General features: G+C 41.9%; 1 long non-coding RNA gene across 3 annotated transcripts in view; it reads left to right on the top strand.

The window, feature by feature from the left end:
• Positions 1–22571, top strand: part of LOC125615215 — a 284873-nt gene that overhangs the window by 220959 nt on the left and 41343 nt on the right. For 2 of the 3 annotated variants that reach the window (XR_007345745.1, XR_007345749.1), the window contains one exon: positions 3461–3558. This is a non-coding gene — a long non-coding RNA (uncharacterized LOC125615215). Of the gene's footprint in view, positions 1–3460; positions 3559–10335; positions 11118–22571 lie in introns of those variants that run through there. The other variant, XR_007345748.1, reaches the window with a different exon arrangement.

Here is a 22571-nt window from a genome sequence, read left to right as displayed (position 1 = left end):
AGTTTTTTGGGGGGAGGGATTCTTTTGTGAAGGAAAAGTCATTCTGTGGGAACTTTAAAAAGAACCCTTATGTTTGGAATGGTTTTGGACACCTCTTGCCTGTGGCAGTTGGTCAATCTCTCCCTATTGCTGATGCCCTTGGCATTTTTGAGCAACATGAGGCAGGTATTTTGTAGAGTGCTCCTCTACGAGAATTTGTCTGGTATTTGCCTCATGATTAGACAGGGGTTATGGCTTCTGAGGAGGAAAATCATAGGGGTGAAGTATCATTTTCATCACATCATATCAAGGCGGAATATCAACGTGATTCTTGATTGTTGATGTTGATGTTGATTGCCAAGGCAGAGGTGTATTTGTCAGATCCCTCCACTGTACAGCTACTCTGTTTTTCTTCTTCTTCTTTATTACCATACTGCACCCTTTGAAAAGAAGTCACTAAGCACAACCACACTCGAGAAATAAAGAGTTATGTTCCTTGAGGGCAGATTATGTACAAAAATTATGTGGAATTCTTCTGCATGGGTCATTCCCCTCTCCTCCCTCCCTAGCATTTGTTAATTTTTTAAATCACTTAGTTTTTCAGTATGGTCTCATAGATACTTATTTTATATTTGGTCATTGACCAGTATGATTTTGTGATGTTGTTTAAATTGTTCCAGATTGACCACTGGGAGTTATGTCTGCTGGCTCCTGAGCTTCATTGACATGCTGCTGTTATGTGCATTTTTTATGACTGTCACGCAACATTTTGGTCAATGACAGATCGAATATGACAGTGGCTCCATAAGATTATAATGGAACTGAAAAAGTCTTATTACCAATGATGTAGCCATCATAATGTTGTAGCTCAAGACATTACCCAGGCGTTTGTGGTGATGTAAACAAATCTACTGCACTGTCACTCATATGAAAGCAAAGAACATAAATTATGTATAGTACATAATAATTGATAGTGATAATAAATGACTGCAACTGGTGTGTATCCTTTCTAAACCATCCTTTTTATCATTATCTGAGTGTATTCCTTCTACTTATAAAAAAAGTTTACTATAAAATAGTATGTTGTGTTCTACCAACATAAGATTTGGTGCTTCATATATTTGGTGTTTACTGTGCCTCCTGTTTATATCAAAAGGCCGGTTGAGTGAGTGAATTATACCATGTAGGTTTATGTAAGCTAAATCATTGACATAATGATAGAACTGCCTAACAACATGTGTCCCTGTCATTAAACAATACATATTTCCTTATTTTCTGCCCTTACAAGGTACTTTGGACTAAACCATACTTATTATTATTATTATTATTTTCATTATTATTATTATAGGATATTTCTTGCCCCAGTCTTAGAGCCAGCCCTTTCTTCAAGAAATCCTTCTTCCTTTTGTTGGAGCATCACATTAGAAACAAAGATCTGAAATTTGTGTAATGTAGTTTTAATTTACTCATTTTTCATTGCATATAGTATGCTATTATAAGAATATTCCACATTTTATAGTTTATTTATCTAGTCTACTGTTGAGGGACATTTGAGTTATTTTATATTTGGGTTATTACAAATGCTTCTACTATGAGTACTCTTGTGCACATTTCCCTATAGGGTATATAGCTAGGAATAGAATTACTGTGTCACAAGTTCTGCATATAATCAATTTAAACAAACACTGCCAAATAGTCTAGAGGTAGGAAGAAGGAAGGAAGGAAGGAAGGAAGGAAGGAAGGAAGGAAGGAAGGAAGGAAGGGAAAGAAGGAAAAGACAGAGAGAGAAAGACTGATCAATCTTGGTTCTAGATGGCTGCTCACTATGGGAATATCATTTCTTCCAGACCTTCTCAGCTGGCAGAGCAATTGTAATGTGCCTAACAACACATACAGAACAAAGATCTATAAATATTTCAGTATGTAACAATCTGTATATAATTAAGCATAAGTTCTTACTGATGTCTCCAACTCTAATCCACGACCATATGGATCATTATGGCCTCCTTCCTCGCTTATCTTTAAATTGTCACTCCAACAGGGAGAAATCTGGCTCTTTGGGAACTTTATAGGAAGATAAGAAAATGGCAACATTTTGGTAACAATGTTTCAAGCATCTCTGGGTTTGTCCATATTCTTGCCTTTCTGCCAATGGTTTTATAAATATGTGTGTGTGTGTTTATATATATTTCTTTATTTTCATATCAATAGTACATATTCTAACATACTGCTTTGGAATGTGCTTTCTTCACCATGTAATTACATGTCAGAAGCATATTTTTGTGTTAGTAAATTCTGGTGTGCATCTTTGTTTTTAATTAACTATTTAAATGAATGCTTTGGTTGATCCCAAATTTGTTAGTATTACAAACAATGCCACAATACAAAATCTGTCTGACATTATCTCTGTAGGAAATATTTCTGGAAGTAGAATTTATTCTATGGAAATAAGCCTTTACATTTTTCAGAGCACTTCCAGGAATATATCATTTCACTTAGGCTGCACTTCCAGTAGTCAAACTAAATCTGATTGTGGGGGGGGGGTCCCTACTGGCTCTGTCTTGCTGCCACAGTGGAGAGGGGCTGTCAGAGGGGTTCTGGTCTGTTTTAGCCTCTGCCACTGGGCTCATGCCTTCACCCCTGCTGGCTGCCTTGGATATTAATGTCCCTTGAAGGACAAGGGGTCTCCCTAAAGTCAAGATCTTGGTTGGTCGTTGTACTTGACTTTCCTCTGGCCTGTTTATCCTTATTCTGGGGACAGCTGCTCCAAACTTCAGCAAACTCTAGTTGCCCTCTTTCCCTAGAAACTCTTCTCCCCCTGAATTTCTAGGTCAATTCAACTTGACCTAATTGATCACTGCTTGCTCCGTGTGCAACAGCCTCTGCTTTATGCCTGAAATACCATTAACACATTTCTTTTAATACCTGGGACAGTTGAGCCAATTTTCAGATCAAGCAAGAATGAGTAGAAATTAGATTATAATATTCACTCAGAACTTGAAACTGAACCCAGGGCAAGACTTACCAGAAGTGGGAGGTAGAACCTTTGTCTTTGACATCCCTGTATGCTGATTCCACTAATCCCTGCCCCAGTATCAACTGCTAAGCTACTTGCTGAATAGACCTTCAAGGCCTTTCTTACAGATATTTTCTTTAAAGAAACTCCAGAGGATTAGAAGTATTCATGATTCAAGGGAGTGAAGTTAAGATGAAATGGCCAAATAATAGGCAGTGGAGCCTGGGACCCCTCCTAAACACGTACCTCCTGGGGGACACTTGTTTCCTTCATGCATTTGTTACAAGGGTTAGAGAAGAAAATGCAGAGGATTTGGCAAGTAGTAGATATTCAGGAAATAGCAACAGCCCCAAATAGCTAATATTTATTGAGAGCTTATCATGCCCCAGATACTGTTCTAAGTGTTTCACGTGTGCTATCTCCACAACAACACTGTGAATACTATTCTTTTTCCCAATTTTACAGATGAGGAAACTCAAAGACAGAAGAAAGCTGGAATGGCAACTGTGTTGGAAAACCAGCTAGTGGTCCCAGAGTGATTACATCTGACCCTTCCATGATGGGTAAGAATGATTTCCTATTTAGTGAATTCACTCTGCATCTGATTTATCTGCAGCCAATAGCAGTCACTGAAACAAAATCCCAGCTGTCCTAGAGGGTCCCTCCAGTGAGAGGTGTGTTTTACTTCATTAAGCTGAGCTTCAGTTTACTTTAATATCCATATATCTCATGTTATAACCCACAATATCTGAAAAGGCAGGTATATAGCTCATTATCAATAGAAGAAAAAGAAGTAGAAGAAGAGGAGGAGGAGGAGGAGGAAGAGGAGGGCGGCGGGGAGGGACAGGGTAGAGAGGGAGGGAATTACCATAGCTGTTCATGAACACCCATAGTCCAGAGGATCATGGGCCATAGGAGTTGTTTTTTTTCCACCAGGCCACACAGAGTCAGCCTTAGACAGGTGCTCAGAGGTCTTTATGCCCTGGCCCTGTCTCAGCTTCCTTTACCTAGCCCATTTCTCTCTCTCAGATTCTGGTTTTATTTTGCTGATGCTCCCTGTGGTCAAAGTCAGAGCCCTCAATGTGATTCTATCCTACAAGAGCAGAAGGGAGAGCCCCTATGCTTCTCTATGCCAGTGTAGGCTCTGTGGCTTCTGAGACTTGCTAAAATTTCTAGTAGTAGGAACATGCAGGAATCAGACTACTCTGGCAGTAACCAACTGTGTGGCCTTGAGTAGTTACTCAGCCTGGCTGTGCCAATGATTGTTCATTGCATAGAATTTTTGTGAGTTTATTTGTAAAATACTTAGGGTAATGATTCTTTTGTTGTTGTTCTTTTACTTGTTTTTGGTACTAGGGATTGAGTGTCATGGGAATCTACCACTTTGCTACATCCCCAACCTTTTTAATTTCATTTTGATACAGGGTCTTATTAAGTTGCCAAGGCTGGCCTCAAATTTGCTGTCCTCCTGCCTCAGCCTCTGGAGTCTCTCGGTATAGGGATGTGACACTGGGTTTAGCTAGAGTAGTGGGACATTCTTAATTGTGGGCATATCCTGTCCTGTACCTAGGGGACTTTTGGCAGTGTCTGAAAACATTTTTGGTTTTGGAAAAGTGCTGCTGGTTTCCATCTAGTGACTAGGAACCAGGGATGCTCAAACATCTTATTGTGCAAAAGACAACCCACAACCAAGAAGTATCCAGCCCCAATGTTAATAGTATCAAGGTCAAGAAACCCTTATTTAAAACAATGCCTTATTCATGAGCAATGCTACATAAATTAGTGTAAGTTTGCTGTGTTATGCTAAAAATTCCCTTTCCACTCAGATGAAAACAGAAGAGTATAAAGGGAGGAAAAGGGACCAATGTCCCTGCTGTGCCATGTGTTTGGGATGTGTCTTTAACATATTCAGCCCTGTGCCTGGCATGTAAGATACTCAGAAAATAAGAGATTTAGGACACTTTATCATTGGTCACGGTGGGAGTTGCCGATCTTTGTGTGAGTTGGTGTTGCTTCGGATTTTCCAAAGGCTTTGATAACAAGATGGGGGCGGGGAGACTGTTGGAGACAAGAGTATTGAACTTGGCATTGGGATGGGGTGTCAAAGGTGGCTCTTTTCCTTCTTGACTGGTAATCAAGAAGGGACAGTTAGGCTGCTTGGCCTTACGTGGATTATTGAGGTGAGGATCCTGGAGCACATAAAATCAAAGCATGCTGACACAATTTGGAGAAGGTGTTAGAAAACTGTTTTTGTAAAAAGCCACATAGTAAATAACTTGAGTTTTTAGATCCAAGAAGAAGAATTAAGGATATTATGTACATAATTATATAATAAGAGAAAAAACTATAGATTATTATTTAAAAAATAAAACTTTATGAACCCTGAATTTGAACTTTACATATTTTTATAAGTCATAAAATATTCTTCTTCTTTTGATTTTTTAAATCAACATTTAGAAAATATAGAATCCATTCTTAGCTCCTGGACATACAAAAACAGGTGGTGGGCTGGATTTGACTGTGGGCTTCAGTTTGCCAACTCCTGGCTTCAGCCTCCTCCTTTCAGCCTGTGACTGTTTCCCTCTGTCACCAGCTCTAGTGCTGTTCCTTAAAATGTGCTTTCCACAGAGACTGGGCCATTTTATCTTTCCCCCAGCAGTATAGAAGGGTTCCAATTTACTAGCTTTCTAGATGATAGAAATAGACATCTTAGATGTCTATTTTCTAATGTTGGGGCCTTTCCTGCAGGTTCTGCAAAAATTCAACCAATTAGTTAGTAACAGAGTCAGAATCTAAAAGCTGTGTGGGGAAACCCATCAGGCTGAGAATGAAGGGATCCCTGATGCCTTCAATGGCACTCCTCCCAAGATGTGCTCCCTGCAGCCCTCACTTCAGTGCAGCTGGGGATCACAGGCTCCTCACGCATCCTGTCTTCTAGATACTTTAGGTAAGAATGCCATGTGGGGCATCTCTACTTTCTTCCACTTACAAATGGAAGAATGATGGAGAAAAATAAAGAAAAGATGAAGAAAAACAGTGAATAGATGAAGAAAAACAGTGAGTCTGGATCTCATTGGCAAGTAGGAAGGAGAAGAAACTGGCCAGATTCAAGGGAACCATTTTATTGATCATAAATGGGAGCTTCTATCAAGGGCTGTATGTTTTCTTTCACATGTGGAAGCTAAAAAGAAACGAAAGGAAAGGTGTATGTTGGGGGATCGCATGAAGAGCAAAGGGAGATCAGTAGAACAGAGGAAGGGGACCAAGGTATGGGAAGGGAGAGGGAAGGGGGAAGTGCTGGGGAGGGATATTGGCCAAATTATATTGTTATATTGTGCATATATACTAACAAATCCCACCACTGTGTACAATTATAATGTATCAATAAAAAAGAAAAGAAATGAGGGCTTCTTTCTGCAGAAGCCAGAGGGCTAGAGAATCCCCTGGGGTAGAACATGTGGACCAGCAGAGCACAGCAGGGATAGATACAAGGCAGACAAAGGCCAAGTTGGGTCCGGTCTGGAGTTACGTGATATGCAGAGGTCTAGGCAGGTTGAAGGTCTGAGAGCAACAATTACAGCTCAGCTTCAAAGCATGAGTCTGAGGAGCAGGACCAGACTGGTGATTGACAGACAGAACAAGGCAGGGTCTTGGCAGCTCCAGAGGCAGGCTCACAGGCCTTCACGTTCAACCAGCCCATCCTCCATAACCTGTTACTCCCCCTCCTCAGACTCAATGCCAGCAGTAAAAAACACAAAACACTCTCTGAATTCTAGCTCCCTGAACTAGAATTCATTACATCTTCTCATTACATCTTCCCATCATTTGCACATGCTATTTTCAGCAGCCTGAAAATTTACACTTGTCTTTGCTCCAACCCTAGAAAACTACATATTCTTCAAGTCCTACCTCATACATACTTCCTGGAGAAGCCCTCCCAGTGCTCTCTGATCTGCTTTTCCCCTCATGTCCTTGCCCAGAGGCACTATACCCAGGATGGCCTTCATCTTACTGTCTGGCCCCTGGGTAGTGAACATGACCAGGGCAGAGAAATAGCTTTTTCACAATTGTGGTCCCTGCTCCTCAAAGGCAGTACCTAGTGCCCTAGGAGATTGTGAAGAGCAGTAACTTGATCATAGTCTCTGACTGCCTCAGAGCTGTGGCTATGCTTTGCCCTAGGAACTTTCTGTGCAAAGGTGCAGGACAAGATTGCCCAGGAGCTAAGGGGATGCCCTGCCTGAGGAAGTTCTGTGCAAAGGCATGGAATTATATCAATCTTGACCTTGAGCTCAGGCACTAGTTGCTGGGGATAGATATTTCTGAGCATAACAAGATAACCCTAACATCTTGCCAGTCCTGCATCCTTCAGGTTGCCTGCTTTGCAAAAACTTTCCCACAAATAATCTTTTGATGATAAAACCTATATAATAAATTTGATGTGCTAACTCTGGGTCACTGTTCCTCCATCGGAGGTCAGCATCCCACTTAGTCCCAGCTTTCTTTTTTTAAATGTTTGTGTGTCATTCTTAATTCCCCATCACCCCTTGCCAGTTTCTAGGGTTCAGCCACACAGGTTGCAGCAGGAGATGAAAGGCTATTTTGCAATTAGTCTGGCTCCTGGGGGAACTGGACAGGGATTCAGTTATTAAGTCTGGGGTCCCAGTAGGGGCTTTTCTAGAGCAGCTGATTCCTCAAAAATGGAAAGGTGGGTTCCTCAAAAAAAAAAAAAAAAAGTCAAACACTTGACCCAGCAATTTAAATCCCGGCCACATATGTATCCAAGAGAAATGAAAATATGTCCACACAAAAACTTGCTCACAGATGTTTATTGCTGCCAAATATTTATAATAGCCCCAAAGTGGAAGCAAACTTAATGTCCATCAAGTGATAAATGGCATGTCCATCAAAAGGAATGAAGTTCTGATGGACCTTGAATACATTATGTTAAGTGAATGAAGACAGGTACAAAAGGCCACATATTATAGGATTGCATCTATATGAGATAACCAGAATAGGCAAATCCATAGAAGCAGTAGGTAGATTTGCTGCTTCCAGGAGCTGGGAGGGAAGGGAGTGCGAATGGGTACCTAATGGACACAAGATTTCCTTTTGTAGTAAACATGTTCTGAAATAGCAGTGATGGTTGCACAACATTGTGAATGTACTAGAAGTCACTGAACTGTACAGTTTTAAAATGGTGAATTTCGTGTTATGTGAATTTTACCTCAATCATAATAAATAAAAAAAGAGAGTGAGGTCATCTCTCAGCTCTCTGTGCATAGAGAGCCCCTGGCGCAGCAGTGATGCTTCTGATGTCCTTGCCTGCTGGCTCTTTCAGTTCCTGAAGCCTGGTGGGCCTGAGTCCAGGTAGGGCCTCTCTCCAGAAGAGGACAAAATGCAGAATTGGACTCTCTCCAGTTCCCAAAGCAGGCAGGAACTTCTATCCCATGACACCACCAAGACAGATATTTATATTTTTGTAGTTCATTTGTTATTCTGATGGACTTCCACGTTGGCATTCAGTGTGTGCTTGTCTGCTGGATCTAGAGGCCCAGAACTTGCATGGGCAAGGGCTCCAGGGCCCAGAAGGGAAGCATCTCTCCTCCTTTGCATCACCAGTCCCTCCAGCCATCTGCACAGCCTCTCCCGGCCTGCAATGGGGGCCATCCACAGTTTCGCTCATTCCAAGGACATCGCTGTCCTAGGCCCTGAGTTTTCAAGGATAAATAAGACACAGTCCCTGCTCTCCAGGAGTGAGTGTGCAACACTGGTATGATGGGGGTGTGTGAATCCATTGGCAAAAGGGCTGAAGTAGGGACACATGAGCTGGGTGTGGAGGAACAAGTAAGAGATCCTCAGGGAGGGCATGGCAGAGAGAATTTTCAGAGCCAAGGACATGTGAAATAGCCTGGAACCTTGAGGGAAAGAATTGAGAATGGGGCGTAGGAGTGGTAAGTGGTGACTGGATAAAGCTAGGTAGGGGCAAGTCTTGGAATGCCTTATTCACCAGCCTTGGGAGGGAAGCTACTCGTGGATTTTCGGAAGGGAAATTCCATCATCAGATTTGCATGTAGAAGGGGAACAACCTATGGGAGCCAAATAGAAGGTGGATTGGAAAGGGAGTTGGAGAGGAGAATAGCCAGAAGGCTACGGCAATGGTCTGTGCAAAAAATGATGAGAGGGCTGGGTTGTGGCTCAGTGGTAGAGCGCTTGCCTTGAGTGTGGGAGGCACTGGGTTTGATCCTCAGCACCATATAAAAATAAGTAAATAAAATAAAGTTATTGTGTCCATCTACAACTAAAAAAATAATAATAATGAGAGCTGGATGAAGTTCATTGGTGGTGGGGGTGGAGGGCACAGAAATAGAAATGACTGGGACAGGAGGCTGAGTAGCTGAGGATGGTGCAGAAGGGTGGGATCCGAGGAACAGAGCAGCCGTGTGAGACTCTGGTTTCCTTGTTTGGGTAGAGGGTCATGATGTGAGAAGAGGAGCAGATTTGGGAGAAAGATAACAAGCTATGTTTGGAACAAGATGAACTGAGAGCCCAAGGCATGTCCAGGAGGCTGTCAGGGATTGGGGCTGGGGTTTAGGGACATGTCTAAACATGGTGGGTCTCTCCAGGAGTTCAGTGTTGAGAGCCAGGGCCAGAGATTTGCTGGTGCTTGCTCCTGTCAAGGTCACTCTGGTTTCGACTCTTTTCTCCTGTTGGCATGCGACTTCATGCTTTTCACTTCTCCCTTTTAATGGGAATGCATAAAGTGATCTTCACCTTCAGTGGGGACTGAGATTTTTTTTCCCTTCTCTCGGCTGTGATACGTACTGCCGTTTGGCTCACTGTGAAGACAGAGTGACAGAGTGGCATGCCTTTGGCAGTGCTAAACAGGGTGCAGGAAGACCTGGAGGGGTATCAGGAACAAGGTGTTAAAGTGACTCTCAACAGCAGGGAGCTGGTGAAGACACAATTCATATGCCGCATGCACACTTGCCCCAATGTCTTTGCAGTGCCCCAAAATAAAGTTGCCACCTCTGTCTCTAGAATACAAGGCTCTGCAGCTCTGAGGTCCACCCCTTCCCTGAAGCTAACCCCGGGCATGTCTTTTTCTGCAGGCCACTCATGATATGAGTCTCACTGGGATAAAATTAAGGTGCTAATAGGCCATGTTCCTCTCAAAGGCTCCAGGAGAATATCTGTTGTCTTGATTTTTTAGTTTCTAGAAGCTGCCCATCTTCCTTGGCTCTTGGATCCTTTCCATCTTCAAAGCCAGGGACAGTGGGTTGGGTCTTTCTTACTTGGCATTGCTCAGACCTCCTCTTCTATTTCCCTCTTCCACTTTTTAGGCCTCACATGTCTTAGTTTCTTTTGTGCTTCAATAACAGAATACCTGTGATGAAATTGATTTGGCTCACAATTTTGGAGACTGGGAAGTTCAAGATTAAGGAGCCATATTGGATGAAGGCCTTCTTGCTGTATCATAACATGTGGAAGCCATCACATGGTGAGAGGGTAGATGACAGAGATCCCAAGAAGGGGCCAAACTCAATTTTTAACAAACCAACTCCTGAGTTAAACCCACTTCCTGGGTGATGACATTGATTCATCCATGAGGGCAGATCCCTCATGACCTACTCACCTCTTCAAGGTCCCACTTCTCATCACTGCTGCCTTAAGGATTAATATTCTAACACATGAACTTTGGGAAACAAAGTTCAAACCACAGCACCATGTGATGACATTGGGCCCATTTGGAGAATCTAGGCTGATCTATTTTAAGGTCAGTTAATTTGCAATTTTAATTCCATCTGCAAACTTAATTCCATTTTGCCATGTAACATGTTCACGAATTCCAGGAATCATGATGTGGATTATCTTTGGGGGGCATCATTCTGTCAACCACACCATCATCCAAGGAAGAGCTCAAGCATATCTCTTTCCAGGACTTTCCCCTGTTGATTACAGCTAGACCAGACTCTTGAGGCATTGCTTGGATAAAACCACAGTTATTACATTCCTGGTGTCCTCATTCTCTGCCCTGACTTCTTATTATGGTTCTTTTCCTTATTATGGACATTTCTTAAATGTCCCCCAAATACTGTGTGTTAAAGGCTTGGTCACCTTCCTGTAATACTATTAGGAAGTGGTGGAACCTTTAGGATGTGGGGTCTAGTAGAAGGAAGTCAGGTCATTAGGGGCATGTCCTTGAAGGGGATATTGGAACCCTGGCCCCTTCCTCTCTCTCTGTATCCCCACTTCCATGAGTTGAAAATGCTCCTCCTCCATGTGCTCCCAACAAGATAGACTGTACCCTCCAGGCCCAAATTGATGGGGCCAGATGACCAGGGAGGAAAACTTCTGAAACCATGAACCAAATCAAATTGTTCCTCCTGCTAAATTGATTCATCTCAGGTATTTGGTCCCAGGGATGGAAAGCTGACCGGCTCTTACCTTCCTTTCTTTACTGAAAGCTTCCTGAGCCCAGGGACAGGGTTGTATGCATTTTGTGTTGCCCATGCTGCCTAGGACATTGACATATTCATAGAAGGTGTGACACAGGGAAAATGGGAGGAATGGCCAATCATATAGACTTCTACTTAACACCTTCAATTCATTTGAGATCATCAAAAGTACTGACCCATATAGTAAGAAATAATACTAATGTGTTGCATAGCCATCTAAAACACCCAAAGAATTTTAAAGACCTATGCAAAAATTAGGTTAGAATTATGCTGGTTAATACAGTAATATCTAGGCATATGTGGCTTTATTTAAATTTAAATAAATCAAAATTAAATTATTATATATTCAGTTATGCACATTAGTGACATTTCAAGCTCAGTAGCTACATGTGACAGGTGACTAGCACATTGAACATTGCCAATACAGAACATTTCCATGGCTGTTGAAAGTTCAATTGTGTAGTGCTGAACTGGGATAAATTAGGTTGGAGAAGAGTTGGAGGTGGAATAGGGCAGAGAGAGGGTTATACCTGCCTTCAGATCTTTGAAGAATTATCATGTATAATAGTTATTAATTTTTTTTTCTGTGTGGCCAGTGGGTAAAACATAAGGAAGCATTTTCTTTTTAAAAATATTTATTTATTTATGTATCTTTAGTTTTAGGTGGATACATTAGTTTGTTTTTAATGTGGTGCTGAGGATCGAACCCAGTGCCTCATGTATGCTAGGCGAGCACTCTACCACTGAGCCACCACCCCAGCCCCAGGAAGCATTTTCTTGTAGATGAAACTAGCTGTTCCTGTAGGTAGCTTACTACCCCTCATCACATTCAAATATAAGTTAGATCATTACTTTATATTTCTTATTTATTTATGTATTTTAATTAGCAAGTAAAATTTGTATATGTATGGTGTAAAACCAATGTATTGATATATGTATACAGTGTGTAATGGTTAAATCAATCTAATTCACATGTATTACTTTATGTATTCTCTTTTTCTCTGTGATGAAAACACTTAAAATCTACTTCCTTAACAATTTTCAAGTATAACAACATATTGTTCTTTACAATAATCACCATGATGTACAATAGATGTCTTGAATTTATTCCTCCTAAGTGAAATTCTGTGTCTTCTGACCAAGGCTAGATCAATACTTTTATGCACACTGTAGTCAAAACATTGAATAGGTCAGAACTTCAATGTCCTGTATTAGTAAGCTTTGGCTGCTATAACAAAAATACCACAGGCTGGGTGGCTTACACTATATACATTTATTTTCTCATGGTTCTAGAGGCTGGAAGTCCAAGACCAAGGTGCCAATAGGTGGTTTCTGGTAAAGCCTATCTTCTTGACTTTCAGATAGCCACCTTCTCTCTGTGTCCCCACACAGCTGAACACAGGAATGGGATAGAGAGCTAGATCTCTGGGATCTCTTCTCATAAGGACATTAGTCTGACATTCTTATCAGATTATAAACTCACTTAACCCTAATTACCTCCTTAAAGGGACCCTCTCTAAATACAGTCAGATTGAGGGGTTAGGGCTTCAACATGAGTTTGAGGATGGGGTGTATAATTCAGTCTATATCATGTACTTTGTGATACTGTTGAGCTTATAAGTAATGTTGGTTGAATAAAGGGAAATTGGAATGAAGTTTATTGTTTTAGGCAGTATCATATGAATAGTATTGGATCAGTGAAAAGTTCATTAATTCACGGATTCCTTCATTCAGTAAAACTTAGAATGAGGCTGTAGGTCTCTGAGGAATATAGCAGTATGTCAGACAATTTGACATAGAGCCATTCAAACCCATAATATTTGGGGCTGTCTGTGTCCATTTCTTTTAGGATAGATATTCATGTTTGAGCAAGATTTTTTGTTGGGGGATCTTGACTATAATAATACTAGCTAACATTTATAAGGCACTTTAACTATACACTAGCAATATGCTAAGCAGTTTTCATGAATTTTCTCATTTAATTCTACGATAAGCCTACAAGGTAGATAACAATATTAGGCCCATTTTATGGGTGAGGGCTTTTGAGCTTGCAATGTTTCTCAACCTGCCTAAGGTCACAGAGTTTGTAAGGAGTAGAGTCAGAACTCAAAGTTGGGTTGCCAATGGCTGCCTGTGCTCTTTGTCTCTCCTGTGCCTCTTCTGTCACGAGGAATGGTCCCAGGAAGGCCAAAATAAAGGGACAAGCTCCTAGTGACCCAACCCAACCCTCTCTAGCTAGTGACTTGAGGCCAGTCTGGAGGAGAGAGCTATTGGAGTAGAGATAGCACAGAAATCCCCTGGTTCTGGCTTCCCGCAGGGCCTACCGCTATGGTGGATTTCTCTTCCTCTTCAACTCTGCTCAGGCTGCTGTGAGGCAGAGCCATCTTCTAGTCCCAGCTTGTCTGCCAATTTATTATCTTGCAAACAAATCCTGCCTGTGGTATTGTTGCTGTAATGGGAAAGAAATTCATCTATTTCCAATTCTGCAGTGTGGGCAGACTTTTAAAGGGTCTGTCTGTTTTCAGTTCACATATTAATTTCCCTCCTGCCACAACTCCAAATAGCTTCTGCTCCTAAATGAGGGCCATTTCACTTGAGTGGGAGGAGCAGAGTAATATTTTGTTGGTGCATATTTCCCAAATGGGACAAGTTTAAAGGGACTAAACTTTGTCCTGTCTCTAGATAATTAACTAAAGGAACCTTACAGGATAAAAGTTCAAATCCTTTATTTTGTAAAAACTCTTTGCTCAACAGAGTTGATAAGAGACATGCTTGTGTGTGTGTGTGTGTGTGTGTGTGTGTGTGTGTGTACATGTGTATGTGGTAAAGCTATTGAGATCTCGGGGCCTTCTTGGGACAGCAGTGTTCCTTACTGGATAGATGTGGAGTGTCAGTGACCCACAGAGCTTCCTTTTTATCTGGGAACACCACAGGTCTTGGAAGGAATAGGAGCTCCTTCCCCGTGCTCTTGAGGATGGGCAGAGGCATGGTTTTCAACATCTCCTTCCCATTTCCCCCAAAGATTTCTGGCTGAAACCCTGCCAGTTAGCCATCCTACCTTGCAAGGCTTTTGCTGATATTTAATCTCTAAAATCCACATGATGCTATTGTATTATCTTATGCTTAACAAATGGAAGAAAAAAGATCTTCTAGGCCTCAGTGGGCAGACCCAGTCAGTTAAGTTGTTGGGAGGCCAGGAAATGAAATCCTAGGATACTTCAGGAGTTCTGCAGCCACCCCATATCTGCTGCCCTGGCCTTGGTTGCTCTAGTGCCAGAGCCTGGTAAGGATGCTGGAGTTCCATCCCAGGAAGGAAGCTTTAAATGTCCCTTTTCTCTGCCCTGAAACACTGTTCATTAGAATCTGAACATTTTAATCCTATTTTAGATTGCATTTCTTGATTTATCTCTCCCCTCCTCATATGGGAACCTAGTGACTTTCAATTAACATCATCTGAGATGAGATATGTCTGTGTACATAGCCAGGGGCTTAGATGTGCTTATTATTTGCAGAGTGTTTTGTGCTCTCCCAGGTTTCTCTTTGCCTACATGATGCTACTTAAAATCCACAGTGTATCTTCATACTCTGAGTTTCATTTGCTTGCAGACTTCTGGGCCTTCAGATCCCTGTGTTACCTGTCAGGCAATGTATTATTCATAGACTCACCTGTTCTTAAGTAAAAAACCAAATAGAGATTAATTCATTTTTTTAAATTGGAGAGTGGAGGGTAGGTGGGAAATCATAGTTCTAAGTTGTAAAACTGCTGCTCTGTCTACCCATGAGTTATTCCAGAAATGTCACTTGAAATCCCACTTCCCCAAAGCAAGAGGAGACTTGCCTCTCCTCCAAAGGGGACCCAGAGCCCTGCTGGGGTCCTCTGCTAAAGACACTTCTCAGTAATTTCTGATGTTTCTGATGTCACCCAGTTGTGAGATTTTTGTTTTGTTTTGTTTATGTTTTTTTTTTTTTTTGGTCTGATAAGAATTGTAGTTAGAGCAGGGTTGCATCATTGGAATGCATTTCATGTTGCTATAAGAAATTTCCAGAATTTGGAAGATGAAGCAAATTGCATCCTATTAGAGAATCGTGCAAAGATTACATTATTATCAGATTTGAATCCTTGCTATTATTGATTAGTTTTGTTTCTAAAATTTATTTTTAAAATATTTGAAGTAGCCTTTTGGTTGAAGATTATTCCTGAACTCTTACTTGTTACTCTACTGCATCTTTCTCCTAGTGCATTCCCCCCTTTGAGCTCCTTATTTGTACTGAGGCTTGAATAACATCTCGTACTGTGGTTGATTATTCTCCCAGCATGAACCAGGTGCTGTTCTGATTCACAGCGATATGACAAACAGCCACGGCAAACATGGCAAGGAAACCTAGGAGAGCTTCTGACAGGAAGTGGCCATTTCGAAGTTAAAAAGACTACAAAGACGTTAAGGACTTTGTAATATAGTTTAAATGATTTAAAGTATGGTCTCTGAGGTTAGGAAAAGCCCTACCACATATCAGTTAACTGACTTTGGACAGGCTATCCAATATCTCTAAATCGAAGTGGCCTCATCTGGAGAAAGTAAGGAGGGGGAGGGAGGAGGAGAGGGGACTTGTAAAGGAGATATCACATTTTAACATTGGCTGCCCTCCACAAGTACTATTATTACCGAGTTTGTGAACCAACCTTTACAAGCATAACACTGACTGGGGAACAGTCAGAAATCTGACACATGTAGATAGATGCACAGGATGGTTTGTGTTGAAGGCAGCCATCTCCATGACAACAACAGTGCCCTGTACTTATCAGGTCCCCTGGCATATCACCTGTGGCACCCTTTTGCTTTAGTTCAATAATTCCCTGGCCATTTCAGGTGCTTTAATAAGGATGAGAAAAAGTTTTCTTCTTTTTAATATGAGTAGCTTTTATTCATTTTAATTATACATATAATACATGAATATATTCTCTTTATAAAAAATTAAACATTACAGATAAAGCTGAAATCCTCTTTAAGCATAATCTTGTTTTTATCTCTACTCCAGAGGTAGCTCTTTATTATTGGTTTGATGTGCCCTGTACATTTTACCCTGCGTTACAGACACATCCATACCCATAGAAAAAAATATAATATTACACTGTATGCATGGGCTTTTAATATGCAGGTTATTATTCTGCATCTTGATTTTTGTTCTCTCAACAATATGTCTTGGAGATATTTCTATGTCAGGACACATATTATGTTTTAAAAAATACTATAAATGGAACTGAGGTTGTGGCTCAATGGCAGAGCTCCTGCCTAGCAGGTGCGAGGTCCTGGGTTTGATCTACAGCACCACAAGGCACAAACAAATGAAAAAACCCTGCTGTGTACATATGTTTTTGGCATGGATAAACTACAGTTTAATTATCCAACCCCATTTAAATTATTTCTAAACTTAAAAAAAACTTGTTATTTTGCAAACAAACCTGTTAAAACCATGCTTGGACCTGCCTTCTGAGCACACAGATAAATGTTTGTCTGGGGAAGATATGGAGAATAAAATCAGTGGATCGTATAGCATAAACATTTTACATTTTAATACATACTTCTAAATTACTATACAAAGTGAGTGTACTAGTTTAAAATCCTACCAGTGTGTGAAAATATCTTTTCTCCTATAGCCCTTTTATTTCTTTTCCAATTCAGTAGGTGAAAAGAAAAAAAAAAAAGATTTCTCTCTAGCATTTGAATTTCCATTTTTCTGGTTACTAGTAAGACTGAGCATTTTCTGTTGTATATTTATGGATCATTTATACTTCCTTCTTTATGAATTGCCATTTTATATCCTTAGAATATTTTTCTTTTGAATCGATTTCATTTTCTTTTTGACCCGTGGAGGTTCTTTATATATTCTAGATACTGATCCTTTGTTGCAAATATTCCTCTTTTGTCTATTGCCTTTTTTATGTTGTTTTAAATCATACAGAAGTTGTCATTTCTGAAGTAGATAAATTTATCAGTCTTTAATATATTTTTTGTGCCTTGTTTAGAAATGCTTTTCTATAGCAAGGCATGAAAAACATCTTTCTATATCATATTCAACTTTTTAGTTTTTACATCTGGTTTGTTAACAAGAGAGGTGTTCTAGGTAAGGAAGCCTGTACCCATGTTACATATGTATCCTGCAGAGTTGCAGGTGTATCCAGGCATAATTCCTGGCCCCAGCCCTCAAGGAGGATTGAGCAGTGCCAACAGCTTCCAGCAGAGGGCAGTGTCTGAGCAGGTCTGCCTCTATTGGGGCCCAGAGCTGTTCCCTGCCTCACCAAAGGGAACGTTAGAACTGCTCAGAAATTAGCAAGTTCCAGCAAGAGGAGCATGTATCCAAGCCAGGGGAAAGACCACGAGCAAGTACACTCCACAGCGAGAAATAAAACCGGGCCAAGGGGAAAGTATCCTGGTAGACTCCAGACTCGTCTGTTATGACTGCATCTGGGAAGATAGCAGATCAAAGCGAGTAGAGTCACAGGGGGTTTTCTCCCAGGGAAGCTTGCATGTCTGCTTAAGTCTGGTAGACACCCCTGAGATGAAAGCTCCAGTTTTGCAGAGGAAATGCTATTTATTGGACAAACAACAGGCAGGAGTGGAAATATGTAATCCCCATACTTCTATTTCTGATTTCATCAATAATTCAAGCCCTGTCTCCTTTTGGTGGGGGCCAGGGGCGGGAGAGAAAAATTCAGTGGCTAGAGGCACAGTGGACTTCCAGGGAAAACTGAGGAATTAGCAGATAGTGCTGTTGAGTATAGTGCCCGGCCCACCTCACCCCAGACATGTCCTGGGCTAGCAGATCTGTTTTCTGTTGTTGGTTTGTTTAATAATATCCATGTGGGATTAACAGTATCATGAAAATATGCATAGAACTACATAAATATATCGATCCACATAAATGTGCAAATCTGAACCAGTCTCTGGGCTCCTGGGTGAGGTTTTCTCTGCTTGCCCTACACAGCCACTTTGTGCCTCTCTCTGCCCTTGCTCTGTGACCCTGAGGCTACCTGTGTAGACTGTGTCAGGGGGCTCTGTGAGTCAGGGGCTCCATTAGTCAGGGGACTCTTTGCTTATTGGTTTCTGGTTCGAATGGGCCAATGAGAGGCATCTCTGAGAGGAGGGGTGTGGGTACTTACCGCCCCTTTCCCTCCCCACTGGACTAGAGTGTCCTCATTCCACTGAGGATTCAGAGGAGTCCTCTGCTAGAGGAGTAATCTCCTTTTCCCCTTCTGTTCCTGGGACTGTTCCTGGTTTCCCAACAGGCTGGTGCTTCACTACCCCTTTTTGCCTTCCTTTAACTTGGATCACACCCTTAGAAACAGCCCCTCCATTCATTTATCTTCAATTGTCTCTTTCGAGTGTCCTCCTCGATCTCTGCCTTGATCTTTGACGAATACAGAAACCTAAATCTATCTTAATTCTTCATCCTGAAACAGATAAGTATACAATGAAAATTTTAGTGTCGTTTTTGATTCCATTTTCCACAAAAATAATTTTCAAACCCAGTGGTGGCTATTGCCCTCACAACTTTCCAAGAAAAAGATTAATGACATGGTAAACCTCCCTTAAAAACTTTACCAGAGAGACTGGGGATGTAGCTCAGTGATACAGCATTTGCTCAGCATGCGTGATGACCTGGGTTCCATTCTCAGCACTGCAAAAAAACATCAACAAAAACAGCAAAACAACAACAACAAAATCCCCCACCAGCTGGGTTCATTTTCTGTGATTCTCAAGTGTTGGTTTCTCAAAGACCCCTTCCCCTGAGGCTCACCAAAAAAAAAATGTCCTATTATTATAAATGCTTTCCAGTTCAGCTATAAACTTTCAAGGCAAACAACCTGGAAAATGAAAGAATCACAGGAACCAATTTGGATGCCATGATGATTCGACTAATTCATTAAGGGGATAGTTGGAGAAAGTTGCCAGAGATGTAAATTACATTTATATGCAGTCCTCCCCTTTGGGGAGAGGATTGCTGCTCGGTAAGCTAAATATTCGCAATAAACTGGCACTCTAAGTAGTTGAGGCCATTTAGTTTTCCTCTGTCCACCAGATGTACATGACTCAGTGCACCGGTCTCCCCAGCCCCCTCCCACTCCTTCCACCTGCTGAAGGCGCAAAGGAGCAAAGCCCAGAGATTGCAATAGGGGAAACGGGACACTAATCAATGCACTGATAACTGAGAACTGTTTGGACACCTATTTTAATTAAATACTGAAAGAGGCTTATTCCCCACAGACTGTCCTAGTTGTCACCACATGTCTTTTCTGGGTGCACCTCTTCTGTATTTGTAGCTAATGGATTCTGCCTCCTTCCTTATCCAGTGCTCTCCCCACTTTTAGCCCTTGTCTAGAGACATTATCTAGTGACCTAACAGATGCCCTGGATCTCCCCTTTTATCCTCCTCTCCCCTTACCCAAGTCCAAGCCATAACCAAGGTCTGTGATTTTGCTCTCTTACTCTGACTTCATTTTTCAATTTCTGCCACTGGGTTAGAGTCCCCTGGAGCACATTATAGCCAGAGCTCCTGCCATGTACATCTCCCTCTCCACAGCACAGCCAGGCTGAGCTTCACAAGATGCAAGCCTGTTTTTGATACTCTTCTGCTTAAAACCCTTTGAAAGGAACTGATTTTGAGGACAAAAACCCAAAGCTTTATAAAACATTTGAGGCCTCCCTCTGCTGCGGCCTGGGTCTCCCTCAGTTCTTCTTTCTGGTGCTTAATCTCATCCTGCTCTGTCTCCACCATCTTTTCCCTTTGCCCGTGATGTTCTCCAATCTACCTGTCTCTGCCTTTGCCTAGTGCATCCTGTGCATCCTTCAGAACCCCAGCTCCACAATCCTCTTCCTTGGGGGACCCTTCCCTGACCTAAGACTAGACCGGCTTCCTCATTACCCCATCTGTGAATTGGTCACAGGTAGCCATTGTGCACTTCATTGAGAGCTTGAAACACATCTCTTTTACTAGAATGCACACTCTGGGAGGTTGGGAGTAGTGTCTGTTTTGTGTAACTGGCATTGCACCCGACAGACTTGTTGAATGAATGAATGAACGAATGGGTGGACGGACACCGTTGTGCTCTTTCTTTCCAGTGTAGTGTCAATGGCACTGCCACAGAGGGAAGGAATGCAGGGCCTCAGTCTGGAAAGAAGTGGGCGTGGTACTGATCTGAGCAGGGTGCGGACTGGGCGTTTTCTGACGGCCAGTGATTCTATTGGGGGGCATATCTACATTCTCTGTGTAGACCTCTCCCCAGTCTAGCTCCACTGGTGACCGGTAGAGCCTCTCTTCCTCACAGCTCCATGCCCTTGTTGAGTCTTGGGATAATAAAAAGGGAAACCAGGCCTTTCATTCCCAGGCATGCTTCTGACCAGATACAATACAGCACTTAAAAGCCAGCTGGCCTCCTGGGCCTTCTCTCCTCCCACTAATTATTGGCAATGCAAAAAAAAAAGCATTGAATTAGAAGCAAGAAAGATTTTGTCCAGAGGTTTGAATTTCTTTTTTCTTTCTTTGTTTTTTTTTGTGTTTTTTTTTTTTGTACTGGGGATTTAATCCAGTACCACTGAGCTACATCCCCTGTCCTTTTTATTTTTCTAGGACCTCACTAAGTGGTTCAAGATGGCTTCCAACTCATGATCCTCCTGTCTCAGTCTCCCAAGTTGCTGGGATTATAGACATGCACCACTGTGCCCAGCCAGAGGTTTGAGTTTTAAGAACCATTTTCAGAGTAATCAAATAGAAACCAAGCACACAAGGCCTGCCTTCCATTTCCCAAGTGTCCACCAAAGTTGTAGCCTCAGTAATTTGTAGGAGTAGGGGGGCCAGAGCTTGGAGAGGTGATTGCCTACACCAGGGTTTCTCAAAGTGATCTAAATCACTTGGACAGGTAGACCCCACTCCCTGGAGTTTCTGATTCAGTTGCTCTGGGGTAGGGCTCAAGAACTTGCATTTCTAGCAAATTCCCAGGTGATGCTGTGAACTGCACTTTGAGAACTGCAGAAGTACCTTATGCTCCTTCCCCAAGCATTCTAGCCAATGCCTCTCAAACTTTAACGTATATTCGGCTCCCCCAGAGATCCTGTTAGAGCACACATTCTGATGGAGTATGTTGGAGCAGAGCTTCAGTGTCCACAGTATTATAAGCTCCCAGGTGGGGGTGGGGGCTGCTGCTGCTACAGTGAGGAACCCATGCTGAGACTCAAGACCAGGTAAGCCAGCTACTTGCCTTCCAGAGCCCTGCCTCTGGGACAGGTGTCTCTTCCTTTATTAATGCCTTGCTGAGATATCAGTGATATTTTGGAAGACTTCCAAAAGAGGTAAGCACCAGGAAATATTCCAATCTAAGCTTTCCCAGGTCTAATTGGCCGGCCAACAAATCCAATGTCTGTATGCTAGAAGAGGCTTTTGTCTAAGCTTCAGGCGGGAGAAGGGAACTAGGCCTTCCTTTGTCCCCCTTTTCTGGAAAGACCCTTAGCCTGGATGCTGATAGGTATGAAGAAGAAACACAGTAGCTATGCAGGCAGAATCATCTGATCAGGTTAGAAAAATGGAAAGTATCTCTCTAGATATCAGATTTCACTGAGACCATGAAAGGGTGGGGAATTCACTGGGGAAAAGCAAAGCTTTCTCCTCTATTTTCTCTTTCTTATGAAAGAACTGTGTGTTGCATGCGTTAAGTGCAGGAGCTCTGGAGTTGAGAGGGGAAAGCTTTAAAGGAAGCAGCATGGGTGAGCAGTTTACCATGGTACTCAGCACTTAGTACTTAAGGAATGACAACTCTTGTCATGTTTTAAGAATTACTAATTATAGTAGAATCCAAGTTCATATGAGAGGAAAATTGCCAGGTTGATAGCCTATAAAATAAAATAGGGTTTTTGGCCACTGGAATTTTCTATCTCCACCTGGCTCAGTCCTCGGGGATGGTGACACTCTGTGTGCATCCAGTGAGTGTAAAGAAGGAACTATACAAGTGTGGGTAAATTGGTAGGTGGGGAATACTTTTTTTCATGGAAATTGTCCAAAAGGAAAAAATTATGGAAACACCTGAATCCTCAAATGTGAGGACTTGCTGGCCCTGCATAACCTTATTC

The sequence above is a fragment of the Marmota marmota genome, unplaced genomic scaffold (genome assembly GCF_001458135.2).
Source record: "Marmota marmota marmota unplaced genomic scaffold, marMar, whole genome shotgun sequence".
NCBI classification, from domain to species: Eukaryota; Metazoa; Chordata; class Mammalia; order Rodentia; family Sciuridae; genus Marmota; species Marmota marmota.
The sequence above is the reverse complement of the archived record's forward strand: the minus strand, read 5'-3'. Positions and strand labels throughout refer to the sequence as shown.